This window comes from Gracilinanus agilis, chromosome 3, assembly GCF_016433145.1.
Source record: "Gracilinanus agilis isolate LMUSP501 chromosome 3, AgileGrace, whole genome shotgun sequence".
Lineage (NCBI taxonomy): Eukaryota > Metazoa > Chordata > Mammalia > Didelphimorphia > Didelphidae > Gracilinanus > Gracilinanus agilis.
In genome coordinates, this window is record NC_058132.1 from 563,425,742 (window position 1) to 563,445,985 (window position 20,244).

A 20,244-nucleotide genomic window follows, 5' to 3' on the forward strand; every position below is an offset into this window, starting at 1 on the left:
CTCTCCCTTTCCCTCTCTCTCTCTTTCTCTCTCTGTCTCTGCCTCTGTCTCTGTCTCTCTCTTGGTCTCTCTATCTCTCTGTCTCCCTCTCCCAAACACTCTCTCTCTCTCTCTCTCTCTCTCTCTCTCTCTCTCTCTCTCTCTCTCTCTCTCTCTCTCTCTCTCTCTCTCTCTTTCTCTCTCTCTCTCTTTTCTCTTTCTCTCCTTCACTTACACTTTTCCATTCTCTCCCTCTCCCTCTATCCCTAATTTGAAATTAAACAGAGAAAATGTACAAGTAAAAGCCTTGTGATTGTAATATAAACCAAGAATATCCTTAGATCGCTTTTAAAGCCAACTCCAAAGGTGACTTGTGGTATTATAATGAATGTCTTTATATCCATTTAATTATTGCTAAATTATTAGCATTTGAAATTTTCCACTTGTTCATTAGCATTTTTAAAAAAATAATAATGCTACAAGACAAAAGGTACCCCCTCCCAGTTTATCAAATTAATTCATTAAATGTGTGGAAATAAGTACTTATTTTCATCCACAATGAAAACATTCTAAGGGTAATGTTATATTTTATAGAGGCTATAAACTAAAGCAACATTTTCATAAAAGGGCAATTTTTGTGTATCTTATATGGTGTCATATAAGTTTAATATTTACTAAAACGTTGTAAGCCAATTGTTAAGTGCCAGCTTGCTGAAAAGCAACATCTTTTACCAAGTGGGATGGTGGCAGCAGAAGGGGACTAACAAACATGGAAACACTGAGATTGGGGTTCTTCTTGGACCTTGAATAACATAGGGGAGGTTTGTTATTGATATTGCCAGGCCTGAGTTTTTACCTACTCTGATATGATCTGGGGTGGTAATGTTTCTAGTTTCTGCATAAATCTCACAAAAATGATATTTAAACACGGCCTATTTTTATAATTTAAAAAAATATTAGCTCTTCTAGGAATATAAAACACCTTATGGAGAGTATAGAATAGCCACCCCTCTTCACTCAGATTATAGTCTAGATACGTCAAATAATTTGTTAAGAATGATGTTTTCATTAGAACTATCTTTAGTAAAAAAGGCATTCAGGTGGAAGGATCTAATTATGTTTAGTAAGTCAATGTTTGAAGGGAAAGTCTGAAGGAAAAAGAAGGAAAATCTGATTTAAAGGAGTACAAATTTGTGGACAATCATTTTAACCAGAGAAGTTAGAGCCTCAGTTCGAAAAGTCTGGAAAAGAAATGCTAATGTTTGGTGACTAGGAGAAGCAAGGAATAGTGAAGAAAAATAGTGAAGATCACTGAAAAAAGAAGCATTGTAGATTCTTGGAATGACAGTATGTGTATGTTATGGGCCCATCTGTTTACAGAGTCTTTGCTGTTTTGATTAACTTAGTGTTGCTGGTAGGAAGACAGTTAGACAGTAACAAGGAACTTTGTGGCTTTAGTATGATCTAGATAGAATAAAATCTTTAATTTTCCCTCAGGAGGATGGTAAAAGAAGGGAGGGGGAACACAATATTTTAAATCGTGCCTTTGAAAAGTAAATACATGCCAGGCCCAGGATTGTGTTTTTTAAATTACTTATTAAAGGAGCTTAATAATAGATTTATGTTTTCTTAAAATGCTGATGCATTTTTTATAACTATTCTATTAACTCTACATTAGACAATGTTGAAAGTACAAAGGAATACTAATAAAAGTCACATCAAAATGCATTATTTATACAACTCTTGGTATAAATGACTGGTTATATTCCCAATAGTGCCCACAAATGACTCAACTTTATTTCTAGGAGGAAAGACTTGGTATAAGGATTGAACTATTGACTAGTGGCAAACATTGACATATTTAACTGTGTTCTGTTTATATTCTCTATCTACAGAGTCATCAGGAAAAAAATAATTTACCATGAACTGAAGATGCCTTTTTTTTTATTGTGGGCCTTTTTTTTTTTTACAGATTACTGATGTTAACTTGTGATCCGTATACACAAAGAAGTTTTTCATATATCGAAATAGAGTTAATATTTAACTGGGAGAACTTTAGGGTTCTTAAGAATCTCTGCTTTACTTTAAAGCTCAACTCAAGCTTACTAATGATTTTCCAGTAACCTGCTCCATCCCCTTTAATTCTGCCAGTGCTTCTTCCAAAATATATAAATTTATATATGTGCATGTTGTCTTGATAGATAGTGTCTTCCCAGCAGAGAAATTAAACTGATTAGAATGTAAGCTTCTTGAGGATAGGGACTATCTTTTGCTTCTTTTAGCATTTTTCTTGTTAATTTAATTCTTACCCATCCTTTAGGGCCAGATCAAATGCTCTCCCTTAAAGACAAGTGATATCTCTTTTCTCAGAACCCCCCATTTTCTTGTATACCTTTTATCGTTCTTTTCACATTCTATTTCCCATTTTAGTCTAAGATACTTTAGATTGTTTGAATGATTGTGTGTATGTATATACACACATAAATATATACATATAAACATACACATATATACGTACATAATATATATTATATATAAAATTTAAAATAGTAGTTATTTGGCATATTTCATTTTGTTTCATATTATTGGATAAGGAATTGGTTATTAAGCAGGTCTCCGTGAATATTAGTTGCAAATTTTAACTTCCTTGTAAAAGAAAAAAATAAATCATACTTGTTCACATTTATTAGATGAGAATCTAAAAACTCTAAAAAGAATGAAAAAACAGACCATTCAATTTTGTTCAATAAGAATGAGTCCCAAGTTATTTCTTTTAGTCTCATTAAACTTCAGAGATTTTTGACATTAAAAAAAATCCCCATGATGAAGTATCTTCTAGGAGGAAATTGTAAAGGTTTCAGAAAAATTAAAAGAAAAAATCCTATTGTCAATAATAATGTCTAGCAGAACTCTAGGGAAGTGCTGTAAATAATGCTTAAAGGTCAAAGTGTTGACTAGATAGGAAGATACATTAAAAAGGTGACAATTCCCTTGTTTGAACATTCATTACTAAGAGCTCCAGACAATGTAGTAATGATTTGATGGTAACATCACAATGAATGAAACAGTTATAGTCCCCCTCCATTATGATCTACTACTATATTCTGAAAGATAATGTTCTATTTAAATAGGAAAACAAAGGACTCTTTCTGGGGGAGAAAAATACACTAAATAAATCAACTTATTTTGTATATATACTCAAAGTAGTGAAATCATGGAAAAATTACCCTTCATATTCCATGTTTAGGCAAAATTGATTTTATTTTCATTCCAAAGCAGCCTGAAGAGAAAGTGGAAATCTTCCAAGTATAAATACTGTAATCGCACGACATGTTTTTACTTATTCTCATGATGCTAAAAACGAAACACAAAACAAAAACAAACTGGTGGTTTTTATTAGTGTTTTGATCATTTCAAATCTGGATATTTGCAAATATGTTATCTTTGTTGAGATTTTATGTAGACTGTTTGAGAAAGACTTTTTTTTAAAGAATGTCGCCATAAGAAAAAAGCAACATTATGCATTTGTAAAGTTTTATATAAATATTTAATCAATTAAATTGTATTTTACATTGATGTAAAATAAATTTTAGAGTGGGAAAAATATAAGATACATTAAGAATTGATATCAATTGACCTACAAGAATTTATCAAGTACCCACTACGTACTAATCACAGCCATGAAAGAAAATTTATTCTTACCTTCAGGGAACTTACTCTCAACATTTATTATTCCATACTTGCCTTATCCCAGTAAAATCTCCACCAAACCCAATGCAAAACAAACAAAAAAAAGTACCATACCTTTTCATAGAGTAATTTTTTTAAAAAATATATTTAAAAATCAACCAGAAATTGATAGAACCTCTCTGCTTAGTTTCTTTGAAATTACTATTATTTACTTTTCTACTATTCACTAATAACCTCCAAGGGACTATAATATTTAAAGAGCACATAGATGAATAAGGTACAGCTTCCTTCCTCAAAGTGAGTGTGTGTGTGTGTGTATGAGAGTAGTGTGTATGAGAGAGAAAGAGAAAGAAACAGAGGCAGAGACAAGAGACAGAGAGACAGAGAGACAGAGAATAGAGGTAATTAACTAAATTAAAGGAAAAGCATTTCAATATTGATTCTGCTTTTAATTTCCAGTGTGGCGATTCTGTGTCACTCTTAACTTCTTTGGGTGCTTCTATAATTTGAATTGATGACTAGGCAGTTGGATGTGGTAACCTATGTTCCATTGAAAGTATTTATCTGAACTAATAAGTCATTTGGCAATTGGTTCTGCTCTTCAGATTATTAGCAATTGGAAACATGTCTAGATGCATAGTATACCTCTATACTAGGATTGCAATATAATAAAATTTATTTCATACCTCCCAATGAAAAAACAACTTAAAATGCTAAAAACATAGCTTGATGAAGGGTTTAAAATTGCATAAACTTAAAAGTCTGGTGTATACTTCTTGAGAGGGATTATAATACTTCCATGCCTTAATTTATAAATTTATAAATTTCTGTGGTCTGAAAAAAAAAAAAGCATTCTTTCTTGGTGATACTATCCAAGAAAGGGGAATCAAGGAGGTGCTACAGTAGATAGAACAGTTGGCCTAGTGTCAGGAAGACCTGAGCTCAAATCTAGCCTCAAATTCATACTGGCTGATTGACCCTGGGCAAGTCACTTAACCCTGTTTGCTTCAGTTCACTCATGTGTAAAATGAGCTAGAGAAAGAAATAGCAAATCACTCTAGTATCTTTGCTGAGAAAATCTCTGGTGTCACAATGAGTGGGACACAATTGAAAGTGACTCAACAACATGAAAATAGTCAAAAAATGAGATTTATTTTTATGAAATTATTTTTAAGTAGAAATTTAAAAATAATGTAATTCCTTTTGTTTAAACACCAAGTAAAGCTATATTTTATGTTTGGAAACCTTTATAGGTGGCCAGGTTCTTTTGCAAATGGACTAGTTTCTACATATAAGTTTCATTAATTAAGCACATTTTTGGTTTCTATATTTAAAACAGTACTCAGATCTCTCTCTCTCTCTGTCTCTCTCTGTCTCTGTCTCTCTCTCTGTCTCTGTCTCTCTCTCTCTCTCTCTTTCTCTCCCTCCCTCCCTGCTCCCCTCTCTCTTTCTCCCTTGCTCCTTCCCTCCCTCTCCCATCATGCTTACATATTGACATATATATGTTAAATAATATATTAGATATATTAATTTCAAATAAATATTTTTATAGTGTCTAAATGATTATAGATCAGATATGATGCTTCCATACTGATTTTAAATGAAGTAATTTATAGGTTAATCCTTTGGAAAAAAATAAAGTCTTCAGTTTGTGTTGTAATATATGCTGTTCAGAGTACCACCCTTTCCTAAAATAATTATCTTGTTTTTCAGTGGTTTAAAAATGTTTTTTTAATTTTTAATCAACATTGTTTCCTGTCTCAATAACTCTTTATTATTATACAAGATCAACATTAACTTCTGCATGAAAACATTTTCTACTTTTATTATATGGGGGGGGGAAATTTAAGATAATTTGCTTTAAGAGATTTGTTTTTAAAATATTTGAAAGTAAATAAGGTAGATGGAAAGTACTTGGTAAAATTGATATGTAAAAGTGTTTAAGTTATACATATTTATATAATCCAAGTGTTACCTTTTGACTGCTTTGTTTCTAAAGTCTATCTAAGGTTAATAACAAGAACAACTATAACAATAATAATGATAGATACATTGGTTGCAAGCTTAAGTAAAACATCTTGCAGTAAGTATAAATCTAAATACTATCTGTGTTGTCATTCTAATATACTATCATAAATTTGAAATGTCTGTGAAAATGATTTGTAAATCAGGATATTTTAAAGGCTGAGAGCTTGCTTCACATTTGTCAAATGTGCTTTAGACTTAATAGGCTAGCTGTGTTTAGTATTTTATTTTCTTGAGTGTAAGGGATTGCATTTTTCAACGGAATATGTTGACTCTGCACTAATGATAAAGTAAATTATACGTTTTAGAATATAAGGTAATATCTACACATAGTAAGAGATTTATATATATGCTCATGTATATGTCTATATGTACTCATATGCACAAATATATGTGCATGTACAAAACATGTGCTTATATTTCTGTATACTCATATCTTATACATACACATATACATTTTCATAGATACACATACATTCACATGGAAAATACATGTGCATAAACTAATATCTGTATGTATATGTGTATCTATACAATATGTGATATCATTCTATATAATTATTAAAGTTTATGTGTGTGTATAAATTAAAATATCAGGTCTTATAGGATAGCAGATAGAGAACCTGCTTTGGACTCTGGAAAGCGCTGAGTTCAAGTGCTGCCTATGACACAATGTTATTATAACCGCTGGCAAGGCACTTAACATTTTATTTCTTTAGCTTGTAGTCTCAAACATTATGTAGTACAAATGTTAGATGTGCTTTGGGAGGTTTTTTTTCCTCATGGGAAAACCCCAGAGCAGATGAAAATAAAGCTGTGATCCAAAATATTTAAAATCTAGATTGATGTTTCATGTGGTTTTAAAAAATTGTCAAAAATAATAACCTTAGGTACTACCATCTTTATTTTCAATTAACTTTTATCTGACAATAAGATGATGTTAAAGTAAAGTTGGTGGAAGGTGATAGTAGAAGTGGAGAATTAGGGAGAGAAATCACCCTGGGATAGTTCTATGTCACAAATTAAGATTTGAGACCACCTTGTGGTCACCAAGAGGTTATTTTAGGGTATTTCCTAAAGGCAGTAGATAAACAATGGCCTCAGGAGATGCGAAACTCTAAGTCTACAAGAAATGTCTATCTAAACCCTAAAAAAAAAGGTCAAACTGAGCCAATATTCATCATCTTTTGATACAAGGTTTCTTTTAGTTTTCACCATTTTCTTCCTTCTTCACTAATCATTTTACTCCCTTTCCTGTTTTTCAACCCTTCAACAGTTCATCTCACCTATTATTCTGACACTAGTGAGTTTACTGGCAGAGGTGTTTAGGTATAAAAAAATACGCTTGAGTATATTCTTTGTACTTTTTGGTATGACAATTTATAAAGTTAATCCTTTAGCTTCCATCTAGTCCCCAGGAAATATGCCTGACAAACATATTTTTTCTTTTTTTCTAATTATGAAATTTAATTTTAAAATTATACTGGTTAAAATTTTGAAAAAATTGGTAGTTTATGGTTACGATTAAAGTTTATGGCTTCCAGAGAACATTAGCATTAATTTTCACACTTATTTTTCAATTGAGTAAATCTTACTCTGTTTCCATGAGAAGAAATGAGACTGGTAAATAATAATTGCTCAGATTTATTTAATCTTTAAGTTTTATAAAATGTTTTATGTAGATTATCTCATTTGATCCCTACTATTTTGAGTTAGGTGATATAATTATCCTCATTTTATAGATGAGGAAACTGAGGCTCAGAAAATTTAAAAGATTCATCCAGGGTCACATAGGTAAGGACTATCTAATAATATATTCATGCGAAGTGCCCATGACTCCAAGTTGAGCTATCATGACTGAGAAGTACACGGCAAATACCAGCACGAGTAACAAACATGAATGCATTTTACAGATTGAGGAACTGAGGCTCAGAGTATTAATTTTTTTATTTTTGTTTAAGACAATTCACCATTCAATGCAATTTTCTATATTAGTAACTACCATGGAAATACAAGTCATTCTCACAAATAGAGTTCATTTCTTTCCAATATTTTTAAAGTAGCATTCAATATTCATATATCATGGTGTTGGCATGATTTGTATCATTACATTGAGTCAGTAACAGATTTAGCAGATATTGGCTTCAGAGCAGTTACCTTTAAATATTTCTTTTAATAATTAATAGAGGAATAGTTCCAGAGTACATATCTTCCAAAAAAGAGAATGAATTATGTTTTTATTCCCATTTCAAATGTTTTTTGCCTAGTGACTGAAATGCTTAAATCGAATCAAACAATAAGAAAACACAGCACACTATCATAGGGTAAACAGATAAGTAAAAATAGATTGATTTGTAAACCAAGTAAAAAATTGTACATACGGAGGAGAATGCCAAGATTTGAGTATTTCAATCTTACTATCAGTCCCAAAATTTATGGATTGTGTTATTCCCAACCACATCATTTTAGAAGAGCTAAGACAGTTCTAGTTTTCACTGATAGGAAGGATAATGTAGAGAAGGCAGTAATTCAGCAGCCTACCACTTTATCATCATTATCAAATTGGTGCAATACAAAACTGAAAGAGATAATAGCCCCAGCCTTCCAATAACCTAAAGCCTTTGAAGACAATATATATTCAGAGTCATATATCAGACTTTTAAGATTTTAATTAAGTGTATATTCATAGTTTTAACAGGGTTCTAGGCATGTACAGGACCTTCTTGAATTGTATAGTCCATCTCTTTTATTTTGATTCCATTGAAATGAAATGATCTAGTCTATGCTATACACATATGTTCATGTATGTTCGTATGTATCTATATAAATTTATGAAGGGAGATTTCATTATCTTTTCTGAAGCGATATGGTGATAGGGGATGCTATAGATTCATTAAAATCAGGAATAGAGATTATGCTAAGATTATAAGCATATAAATTAAAGGAACAGAAATTGGCCTAATTTTAAGAAATTTCAGATGTCTCTGTATACATATATATGTGTGTATAAACTTATATGCATATATATATAGCTATATATGTATACATATATGTTTGAGCGGGTGGCATGTATGTGTGCATGCTTATGTGTGTATGTTAACCTGGACATTTGAAATTCTTGAAATTAGTTAATTTTCTATTTTTGTAAACATGTCTTTCATGATCTTAATGAATCTGGAGAATTCCTGGTCACTATATCACTTCAGAGAAGATTATTAAATCTCTCTCCATACACTGATTTGTAAGACCAATTCTTATATCATCTATCCATTCTTTCATTAAAAAATAAAAAATCAAGCACATAGTTTGAATAGAATTGAATTCTAGAAACTGTGAGAGGTACAATGATATATGTACAAATAGTTCTTGTCCTCAAGGTCCTTAGAATTCATTTGGGTTGGAGATGGAGAGTGGACACAATATATATACACACAAATTTTACCACTATAAATTTAAAGTTGGAAGAAATCTTAGGGACTACGTAGTCTATCCTTTTGATTTTACAGCTGAGAATAATTGCCTAAGATTATAGATATTACCCTAAGTTATACAGCCAGTACTGTAAGCCAGGACTTCTAACTCTAAATTTAATACTTTTATCTATACCACATTGCTTTCATAATACTAACTTAGTTTCTCTTCTAGACTATGGGCCCACAACATAGAATTTCATATTTTTTTTTACATTTTCTAAAATATTTTGATGCTTTGTGTATACGTACTAAAATATTAGTTAGAGCAAGGTTGTAACTAGAGTACCTATTAGTTCCTGTATGCCATAGATGTTCTAATATTATGCTTACTTTTTATTTAAGGATAGACAAAATGTGTTTCTAAATCTTTATGGAGCCTGACTTAAAATTCTGTTAATCATTACTCAGATGCCACCCTTATGCAGACAAGGACCTTCCTTGCCTTATTTATTTTTGCTCCATGATGCCATAAGAAGGGCTTTACATATAAAAGATGTGTAATAAATATTTATTGTAATTTAATTTAATTCACTGTTATGGACTTGCATGCCACATATAATTTCCTAATATTTCGAGTTGTTTAAAATTCAAATGGGCTCCCTCCAAAGGTAGCAAAACCCTTCTCTTTGGATCTACTCCAGCAGAGGCAAAATGACCACTTGTGTTTCATAGTAGTTCCTTTCATATTTGATTTCAATTAGATAGCTTCTAAAAACCCTTCCATCTCTTAAATTCTGTGATTTTAAAATGTTTATTATTTTATTATCTTATTATTTTAAAAATAAATTAATTTTAATAATAAAAATTTCCAAAACAAAATGATAATATTCAGAAACATAGTAGCATATCTGGTGAAATGGTCATGCATGAATTTATAAATATAATATTTCTCAATGTATAATCTGAGGATGGATCAATATTTTACATTGCCTCAAGCAATATGGCTATTTTCCACTTTCCTCTTCCTCCTGCAACAATATACTATTCTTATCAGGTTTTGGCAGGAACTCTGCACTGTTTTCATTAACCTTCCAAAATTGTTGATATCAAAAACAGATCCAAAATGGAGTATTTACACTTGGGGTCAAGTTATCTAGAAATATCAAATAAAATCTTAACAGTGCTCTATAAGATTTGAAAATGGCATTGGGAGTTTTCACAATGGAACTTTATCTGATCCTTATTCAATTAGTAACCATAATGAGCTTAATTTCACACAAGCTACCTTCCCACCATCAGAAGAGGAAATACTCAGAGTTGCTTTTCCAGTATTCTTGATGAATTTATCTGCACTGTCTTGCTAAGTTCTCCTAGTGACCACAGACACAAATTTTTAAGACAGCTATTCAATCTCAGAAGTACATAATCTTTTAATAATGAATGAAGCAAAGCCAATCAGCATATCTAGGGGATTGAAACTAGATGATCTTGGACTTATTAAAGCCATGTTTCAAACAATTGAGCTAATCAGTCATAAAGCAGTCTGGAGCACATCACATATAGGTAAAATGGACCTAGTATTGGAGAACTCTATATTAAAGAGATTCTCTGCACTGCTGCTGGCTGTAGCAATCAGCCACCATGAGTAGGTAAAACACTTGTCATCTTTTGTGACCTAGATCCATAAGGGATCGAACTGCTACCAATACTTTCTAACAGCATTTCTATATCGTCTCCACAGTTGTAGAAACTATCATTTTATTTTTGCCTCCTTTTTCACATAATCAGCCAGTGTTTATGAAGCACTCATTGCTTTCTAATCCAATTTTGTACTATGAATGTGAGGAGTATAGGAAACATAAAGAAATAGAAATCTTTGTCCATAAAAATGATTGCATTCCACTTGGGAATATGTATTGTTCAGAAAGAAAAAATAATTTAGAGGTGCAAAGAAGGTAAATTCACAATATTTCACTGTTCTTGAATACTGTATAATACAGAATTGTCACTGAATTCAAGGAAGTGATCTGTAGGTGAATGTAAATCTTAGAAAAGGATTTAGAGCCATATTATAGAGGTTCATGAGAAGAAAGGAAAATGATGTAAGAAGGAATTTTGTGAATGAAGTTTTGCTTGGTGATATGATTGTCAACATCTTTGCTGGGAAAACCCATAATTCAGTTCAGTAGCCCAGTCCATCCACCACCCATGAAGATCATTGTTATTCAAGGGGAGATCAGAAAAACACAAGGACAGCCTCAAGTACAAATTGAAGCAATTAGCAATTAACTGCTCCACATTCTCCAGCACACCTTGTGCCTTCCTGCCTCAGTACCTTTATTCATGCTGTTCCTTCACTTTTAGTGTCTTATCCCAGTCTCATTTCCATCTGTTAAAATCAAGCCAATCATTCAAGGCATAGTATATATTTTCCTTCTTCTTTAAGACTTTTTCCTGATCACCCAGCTCTAAGGACCTAATCTTTTCCTCTTAAAGTGAGTAAGCTCCATCATAACCCTTATCAACACTTATTTTGATTACAGTTTATATATATATATATATATATGTATATATATATATATATATATATATATTTGTGTGTGTGTATACTGTGCATATATACAGTATATATATTTTAACATTTCCTAAACTAGATTTTAAGTTTCATGAGGTCAAGAGGAACAGATATTGGAACTTAAAAGTACTGGAGAGATCATTTAATCCAATGATTGCATTCTACAAATAGAGCAATTGAGATTTAGAGAAGTGTGATGACTAGTCAAGATTCATGCCATAAAGAAAGAACCGAATTTGAAGATATTTCCTATCCGGAGTATTTGCAAAATTCATATCAAATTATAACATTTAATCAAAGATGGGATAACATATAAAGTCCCTTTTTGGATATAGGCAAAGATATTCAAATACAACAACCAGAAGCTGAGGGAAAAGAACAGTCTGTAAGTATATAGCTAGTATAATACTTACGAATAGCTGGCAAGCAGTTTCATGAAATGTACTATGCTGAAGGGTCTGGTAATGAATATGCCTCAAAGTGGATTTTTTTTTGGTTGTAGTAGTAATCCGTTAGTAGTGGCATTTCTTCCCCCAACCCCACATTCATGACCAATTCTGCCTTCCAAATTGTAGGATCACAAAAAGTTTGAGCTAGAAGGGAACTTGATCAATTTTCACTCATTTTAAAGATGAGAAAATAATTCACAGAAAGATTAAATAACTTTTATAAAGACATGTCAATAATAAATAGAAAATCTTGGATTTGAACTCGGGTTTAAATAACTGGCCCTGGATTCAGTGATTTTTCTATTATACCAAGACTCCAGCTAGGGGACATTTTCTGTCCATTTTTTTCCCATTTGTCATTACTTCTTTGGAAGTTATAACTATGGGCTTCATTAGCAATATGCTTAACCCAATTCAATTTATAGAGATTTATTATAGTATCTTTTAGCATGTCAGTTCATAGGAACTCAAGGCTGAATGTAGAAAAATCAACATAGATATAAAAGTTCTGGGCAAGGAACTTCATCCTGAAACAATATGTATTCAAGGATGTTCTTTGATCTTCAAAGCACACTTGCCTTTTTTCTCTTTCCCTTTATGGCACAAACAGCTTAAACAAAAATTGACCCTAGTATCTGATATTGGTCATAGGGGGTCTTTAAAGAAAGTATTTTTAATATAAATTATTAACTGTAATTAGATTCATATAATTCATAATATATTTGTCAGAAAAATTAAATATAATATTGAATCTTTGCATGTTGGAAAAAAGCTCTGACTTAGTAGAACCCTTTCATTACTGCATGGGCTTGAATATTTTTTGGGAATATCAATCCATTTTCATGATTGTCTTTAAATGCTGAAGTTTATTAAACGATCACTTGATAGTTCTGATCATTTCACATAGACAAAACAATGGAGCAAGGTTAAGGAACGTAAGGTATCCTAGTAAATCAATGTAAAAATTAGAGATACCCTAAAGCTAACTAATAGTTTTATATCACCTAATGTAGAGTAAATCAGCTATTGTAGTCCTGCTTTCATAAAACTGGAAAACAAGCTATTTTTAAAAGAATAAAATCTATAAAAATCAAAAGTTCAATAGAGAAATTGTAAAATGTTTAGAAAGAGAAGGGAATTAGCTATACATCTTGTCTAAAACAACTCATTTTCTAAATGCAGAAACTGAGGAACTGTGATATATAACGACTTGCACCAAATCACAAAATAGCAGAGCTAGAATTTGAACAATTTTTGTATATGTTTTGTAAATTTGTATTTGATTTGTAAATCTGCTCATATTAGTTCAAAATGATTGTTTCTATGATTATATGTGCATGTATTTATCATGCATATGACTCTTTAGGTACAGAATGGACTAATTGACCACTGAGATGTTTTATAGTTCTGAGACTCTGTGACACATTTGTCTGAGATTGTGTGCCTTACGTAGAGAATTTGTGTTGATGGCTTCCTTGGTAGCTATGAATGATATATAATTGCAATTTATTTAAAAAAATAGTTGTAGATTTTTTACACTCATATCATTCATTTACTTCATTCATCTCTCTTTCTCTCTGTCTCTGTCTCTCTCTGTTCTCCTATATGCAAAGGATTGTGCTAAGTATTGGCAATAGTGATGCTGGTGGTAGTGAAATACAAAGAGAATTGAGAGAATGATTTTGGTTCATTTAAGTAAAGTACTAATAAATTCCATAGAGGTTCTTGCCATCAAAGAACTAAAAATCTAGCAAGGGAGGAAATAAATAGAGTTGGATTGGTTGGCTTCTGAGGTCATGTTTAAGGTATAAAATCTTAGGGTACCAAAATGTATGATGTGACAAGTATAATGCAGAATAGAATATGATACAAGTATAGATCACTATGCTATATTTGTGTCCATGAAAAATATTTTTAAAAGGGTCAAGTAATCCAAGATCATAGTAATTTTGCACTTGAATTATAATTATGAAACATATGAATGGTTTCTGATAATGACTCTAGTTAGAGAGTAGACTGGGAGAAGAAAGGCTGTGTGATCCCAGGCTTCAACTAGGAAAGTTCACTTTCTTTTACGTTGATCCCAATATCTTACTAAGCTTAAAATAATAGGACACCAGGAATTGCAGAGACAAGGACAAGCATAAGTACTTATGAGAAATAAAGTTAGATCAGCCAGAAATAATCTCTAGCATAATAAAATGACCTGATTAGTAATTGGTTCCCATTGAATCCATCAGAAGTAAGAAAGAGGGGGTGAAAGACTACCACTTCTTCCATTCACTTCTTCCAGAACTTCAACTACCTGAATGAATGCCTTCAATTTACTTTTCTTCCTATTTCTTTCACTCATTTTCCTCCTCCTCCTAACAAAATTTAACATCTCTCACTTTTCTTTTTAACTTTCATCTTTTCTCTTCTCAGTTGAAGGCTTTGGTTTGAGGAAAGAGACTCTCAGCTCTCTTGAGTTTTCAGGTCTCAATTCAGCTCTCTCTTTCTCCCATGATTCTCCCAAATTTCCACAATAGGTGGAAAAATCCAGTCTTATAGTCCTGACTTCATGTTATTGTCACCTCTTCTTAGCTGGGAAGAAATTAAATTCTCAAGGTGTTTTTGGCTAGCTCAAGCTGATTTTGCAAGAGGATTTTCCAAGAAATGTCATTAGGACATAAGTCTTCTACAAAGTCTGTAGAAGAAAACACCATTCAGAAAATGCTTCATTTGAGCAGCATTTGAGTTGGGATTTTGAAGGCTTAGTAGGTTTTCAACATATATGGAGCAAAGGGTGGGTAAGTTCAGTATATGAAAAAAGGTCTAGGTACAGGGAAGCCACTGAATAGAGAATGCTTCATTTTGATGAGGGAATAGAACACAGCAACGGAACAGTGTGAGGTAAGACAAAAAAAATCAAGAGGTTGGGCAGATTTCTAAATGCCAGGAAGAATTTTTGACTTAATTTAGGGGTCAATAGAGCATCACTGAAATGTGTTGGGCAGAGTTGTAGCACAATCAATTTTTTTTTCCTTTAGGATGATTAATCCAACAATAGAATAAATGACAAAATGGAGGAGAAACAATATGGAGGTTGAAGAAGGGCTATAGCAAAAATTTAGGTTACAATGATGGCATGTATTAGTTTGGTGAAAGTAGACTTAAAGAGTAACTGTAACCAGATTTGCTATATTACAGAATGTGCAAATATAACATGGTTGAACAATTGAAGAACTTTGGGAAAGCAGAGGAGAATTGTCATATCAAAAATTTAAACGACCACTACCACGCAATTTGTTTGATTCATGGAAACCATTTAGGCTAGGTTTGAATTAGTAATTCTCATTAGCCCACAACTCTCATTTCTTAGTTGAAAAGGAACTAATGCCCCTAGCAAGGAAATTCATTAATTATGGCCCTATTTATAGTTCTGTTATTTTAATAACTTGACTAGAAGTGTTAGTATGTGAAAACATTGTTGTAGGATTCCTAATACTTGTGAAATTCACATTTGTATGTGAAAATGAGTCATTTAAAATTGTATATACATACTTAAAGCACTAAAGACTAATGTCAGGAGAGGAATTTGGTTCTCAGGAATATTTGCTACTGCCTATACCTCTATATTCATAAAACTTTATTAATCTTCCCTACTGTGGACTATGCTTGGTTTTTAAATAAGGCATTTAACATATTTTCGTATATGTAAACAAATCCAAAAAAGAAGTTTTTACTGATTGCCTACTATGTGTAGGCAATAAATTAAATGTTATGAAGAACATAGGAAAAATAGTAAAGGTCTTTGCTGTCAAAAATTTACAGTTTAGTTGAGTGGATAAAATGAACTTATAGGAAATTAATAGAACAAAGTAGAAGATAATAATGATCTCAGCCTGTGGTAATGACTCTTAGTGCATTGAGTTCAGAGAAGGGATTGATTAGTGTGAACTTAAGTAGTTCAGGAATGTTTTCTGAAAGATCTTTACAGGGGAGTAATGGTGGTGGTTGTAATTATAACTCACAATTATATTACCCTAATCATTTTCCTTTAAACAGCCCTGTGAGATAGGAACTGTAACAACTGGGTTTGGAGTCAGAATAATAATAATAATTGATATTTTCATCATTATTATTATGGCTAACTTTTATAAAAACACTTTAAGATTTGAAAAATACTTCACATGTATTAACTCATTTATTCTTTATAACAACTCAGTGGGGTAGGATATATTATTGTCACCATTTTTTTCAATGAGGAAAATAATGCTGATTTAGATTAAATAACTTGCTCAGGCTAAACAAATAGGGTTTTTAGACATTTTTGAACTCCAGACTTTCTTCTTCAGTCCAACTCTAGAGTTTTATTCATAACTACCTCTGTTCTGCTGTTTTGTTTTCTGTCTGATATTAGGTAAGTCACATAACTTTTCTTGATTTCAACTTCCTTTTCAGTAAAATGAGTCAGCCTGAACTAGATAATATCTAAGCTTCCCTGCAGCTCTAAATCAATAAACCTGTGGAGAGGGGGAGAATAAGATCCCCCTTTTGGGGATCCTAATATTGACAATAATAAGATGATATTAAAATAGCAGTTGAAGATAAGTGCATTGCTTTACATATATAATCTTGTTTGACTTGCCCTTGAGCTAGATGAAAAGTTTAGCTTTTATCTCATAGAAAACAGGGAGCTGTTACAGGTTTTAGAGTTGAAAAATGACATGATGGAAAATCAGGGCTTTACGAAAATATTCTGGTGATAAAAACCTGAATTGAACAGAGCAGGGAGTGGATGATAGTCTCATCTTAATTAAATAAATAAATAAAGAAACAAATAAATGCATATATATATATGTATTCAGAAAATCATAAATTAAAATCATATATTTTAAATGAATAGAAATAATAATGTTTAATAGCATTTTGAGGTAAGAACAGTGAGAAAAGACCAGTTAATACTGGTTCCTTTCACTGCTTAGAAAAGAAGCCTTTAGCTTGATAGTTAACCACATCAGACTGTATCTTGAGAGATTCTAGAAAATATTTCCAAAAATTTGGAAAGAGATCTGCTTACAAGCAGAAGTTTCTCTAGTGGAGTTAGAGGAAGAAGAGAAAAATTAACAAATAAAATGTATGACTTATGTTGTACTCACTCATCTGTCAGAGAGAGGATTATAGATAGAAAGAGGTTTAAGAGAAGAGAAAATGAAATCCTAGTATTAGTTTTATGTCACTATTTTTTTATTTAAAATGAGTTCAAACTTAGTCTGGACTCTGGGGTTGTGTACAAATAAAAGGAAGCTAAATGATGACTAGCACAATAGTTTGCATATAGCTGATATTTAATAATTTTTACCCAATTGAAATGGAATAGGCTTTACCACTGATTAAATATAATACATGAAATGACATTTGCTAATCTCAGTGAGTGAAGTTACAATTTACCTAAGTAGGAGTCCTACTTTAGAAACCCTAATTGGATTTAGGACAATCTTAGAAGGGAGGGGTCTATCCTTTTAAAAGTAACTTCAATTCAATTCAGTTGAACAAGCATTTATGCAGCTCATTTTTAAAACTCAGACATTTGCTGGTCCACCTAAGTTCACATTATGGATTCTAAAGAACATTCTTAAATTAAGCTAGTAGTGCAATTCCCCTGAAAACTGATATTTTGAATAATAGCAGACAACATGCTTTCATGTAAATAAGTGGGCTCTAAAGGAAGTAAGTAATCTGATTTAAAGCTTTAGAAATAATTTATTATCTATTCTTGATGGATCATTTTAATTTTAAGATTTTTTTTAAATTTAATTTTAATTGTATCCCTGCCTGACCCAGAATGTAAATACAGTGGCAATTCACAAACCCAAATCCCCTCACACATTTCCTGACCTGCTCTATTTCTGATCTGATCCAGTTCACTCCTCTTTAGCAGCCTAAAAGGAGACCACCACTCACAGGTACTCACCTTACAGGTAGGAGACATGTCAACCACATGATCGCCTTTAACTTCCATGTAGCTTAGAACTGCCAAACTCAAGCCATCAACCAGCCTCAGCATCCCCCAGCAGCAATGGCTACACATCTATACCACCAGTCTGGCAGATGATTTCTTTCTGATACCAGTTATTCTGTAAAGTTGGCTTGGTATAATGGGTTGTATCTATTTTGAAAAAATCCAACCAAGGTGGTATCTTTAAACATCTTTTGGTATCTGAATTTTTTCTTGTATTAACCAACCTCAACCACCTAAAGGAAATCTGTTATCAGTTTTGAAGGCAAAGCTAACATTATGACACCAGGCCAGATTGGATCACTATTGAGTCACAAAATTATAACTCCTATCCTTAAAACAAGAAAAGATAATAATTAGATTCAGGTAATTATTAAAATTTGTAGTTCTTCTGTTCAGATCATCAAACATTTAAAGTTCACCAATTTCTGCCTTCCAAGCACAACATTTTTCCATATTTCTTAATAGTAGCTTTGCCTATTAAGCATTATTTTAAAAAGTAAAATATTGTTGGCAAGGACATATTTGGGATGTTAATTTGAACTTTATTTTTTGCTTGTACTTTAGATAATGCTAATACTAGCCTTCTGAGAGTAGACTTAGCCAAACACATGAAATTTGCACTGGCAGGCAGGTGGAATAAATGACTTAATAGATTTGCTCAATTGCCTGTCCCTGGAGCACAATTCTCATCTGACCTGTGTTATGTAGGATGAGCATCTGACCCATGTGGTTTAGTAATGCTAAGAGATGAAGGCATCTCGACAATATATAAGATAAATCATACTGCTGTGAAGAAGAGGAACATGTTTAGTAGTCTACTGATGTCTAATTAATATATTTAACAGACCATTACAGAAGAGGTTCAGAGCTTTTATTTTTCTACTTATTATATACCACCAGTCTAGAGGATGAGAACACTATTCTAAGAGGTCAGCTGACCAGATTTTTAATGCATTCCTGACATTCTTATTAGGCAATGTATGAATTAGGATGCCCTTGATTACCTTATATTCTCCATAAAAAGATATTAAGAACACTTTCACATAGGATATTAAAAATTAGAGGAAATTAGAGTAGAATGGGACTGACTACATACAAATAGGTGAAATGGATGTATACATTGACCACTATTCAGAAGAGTACCTAATAATGTTGATAGTATTCCAGGTGGTTAGAGGAAAGCAATTGAAAATAGTGTTTTCTAATGTCTGAGGACATTAATACTGGCACCTTGGATTTGTATGAACTGGGAAAAACCCAATTAACTAACCATTTTATTCATTTTGTTCATTCTTGCCTATGTAATAGTAAATAATTGGACTGTTTTTTTTCTCCCATCAAATGTCTGATTATAGATTTGTCAGGTTAAAAAAATTACATCATGTAGGCACAGCTTTGATAATCTCAGGAGGTCCTATCCATTTCTATGAATTGATGATTATGTATAATGTTATTATAGTTTAATTTGGAAAACATCAAAGGATATGTCACATTTTATTTATTTCATATTGCGTTGGAATATAAGTGCTGGGTTTGGAATCACAAGACTTGAGTTTTCATCCTGGCTCTCAAAGGATTAATAGTGTGACCTTGGGCAAGTCACTCAAACTCTATGGCCCCAAATCTCCTCATCTTTAAAAAAATGAGCAGTTTAGACTAGATGACCTCTAAGTTCCCTTTTAGCTGTAATTAATGATACTTTAATTTTTTAAATAATTTACTTTTTTCCTAGATATTTTAGTGTTAAAATAGAGAAAGAGGGCAGGAAAAAGATGGCACATTGTTCTTATCTATTACTGTAGTTGGAGATGAACTGAAAGGACTCAACCAATATAGTTAGAGGAATACTATTTTCCTTAGCTTCAAAAAAATCTGATGAAAACTGATATTTTATGAATCTATGAGGTTTTATCAGATTCTCTTTACTGACAGTAGAAGATGAGTGTTTACAGGCATTTCAACAAAGAAAGAAGAAAGGTTTCATATTACATATTACCCCCTTAAATTTTTGGATGAGGACTTAAGTCTCAGTATCATATAGATACTCAGTATTATATAGATAGAAAGGAACAAAGAGGCATTTGAATATATTATACAGACAATGAAATT

The 20,244-nt window shown here is 32.0% G+C and overlaps 1 protein-coding gene across 1 annotated transcript in view; it reads left to right on the top strand.

Moving 5' to 3' along the window:
• DACH1 (dachshund family transcription factor 1) overlaps nt 1–20,244 on the top strand; it is a gene marked incomplete at its 5' end in the record, with an annotated part of 484,059 nt that overhangs the window by 176,975 nt on the left and 286,840 nt on the right. The window lies entirely within an intron of this gene.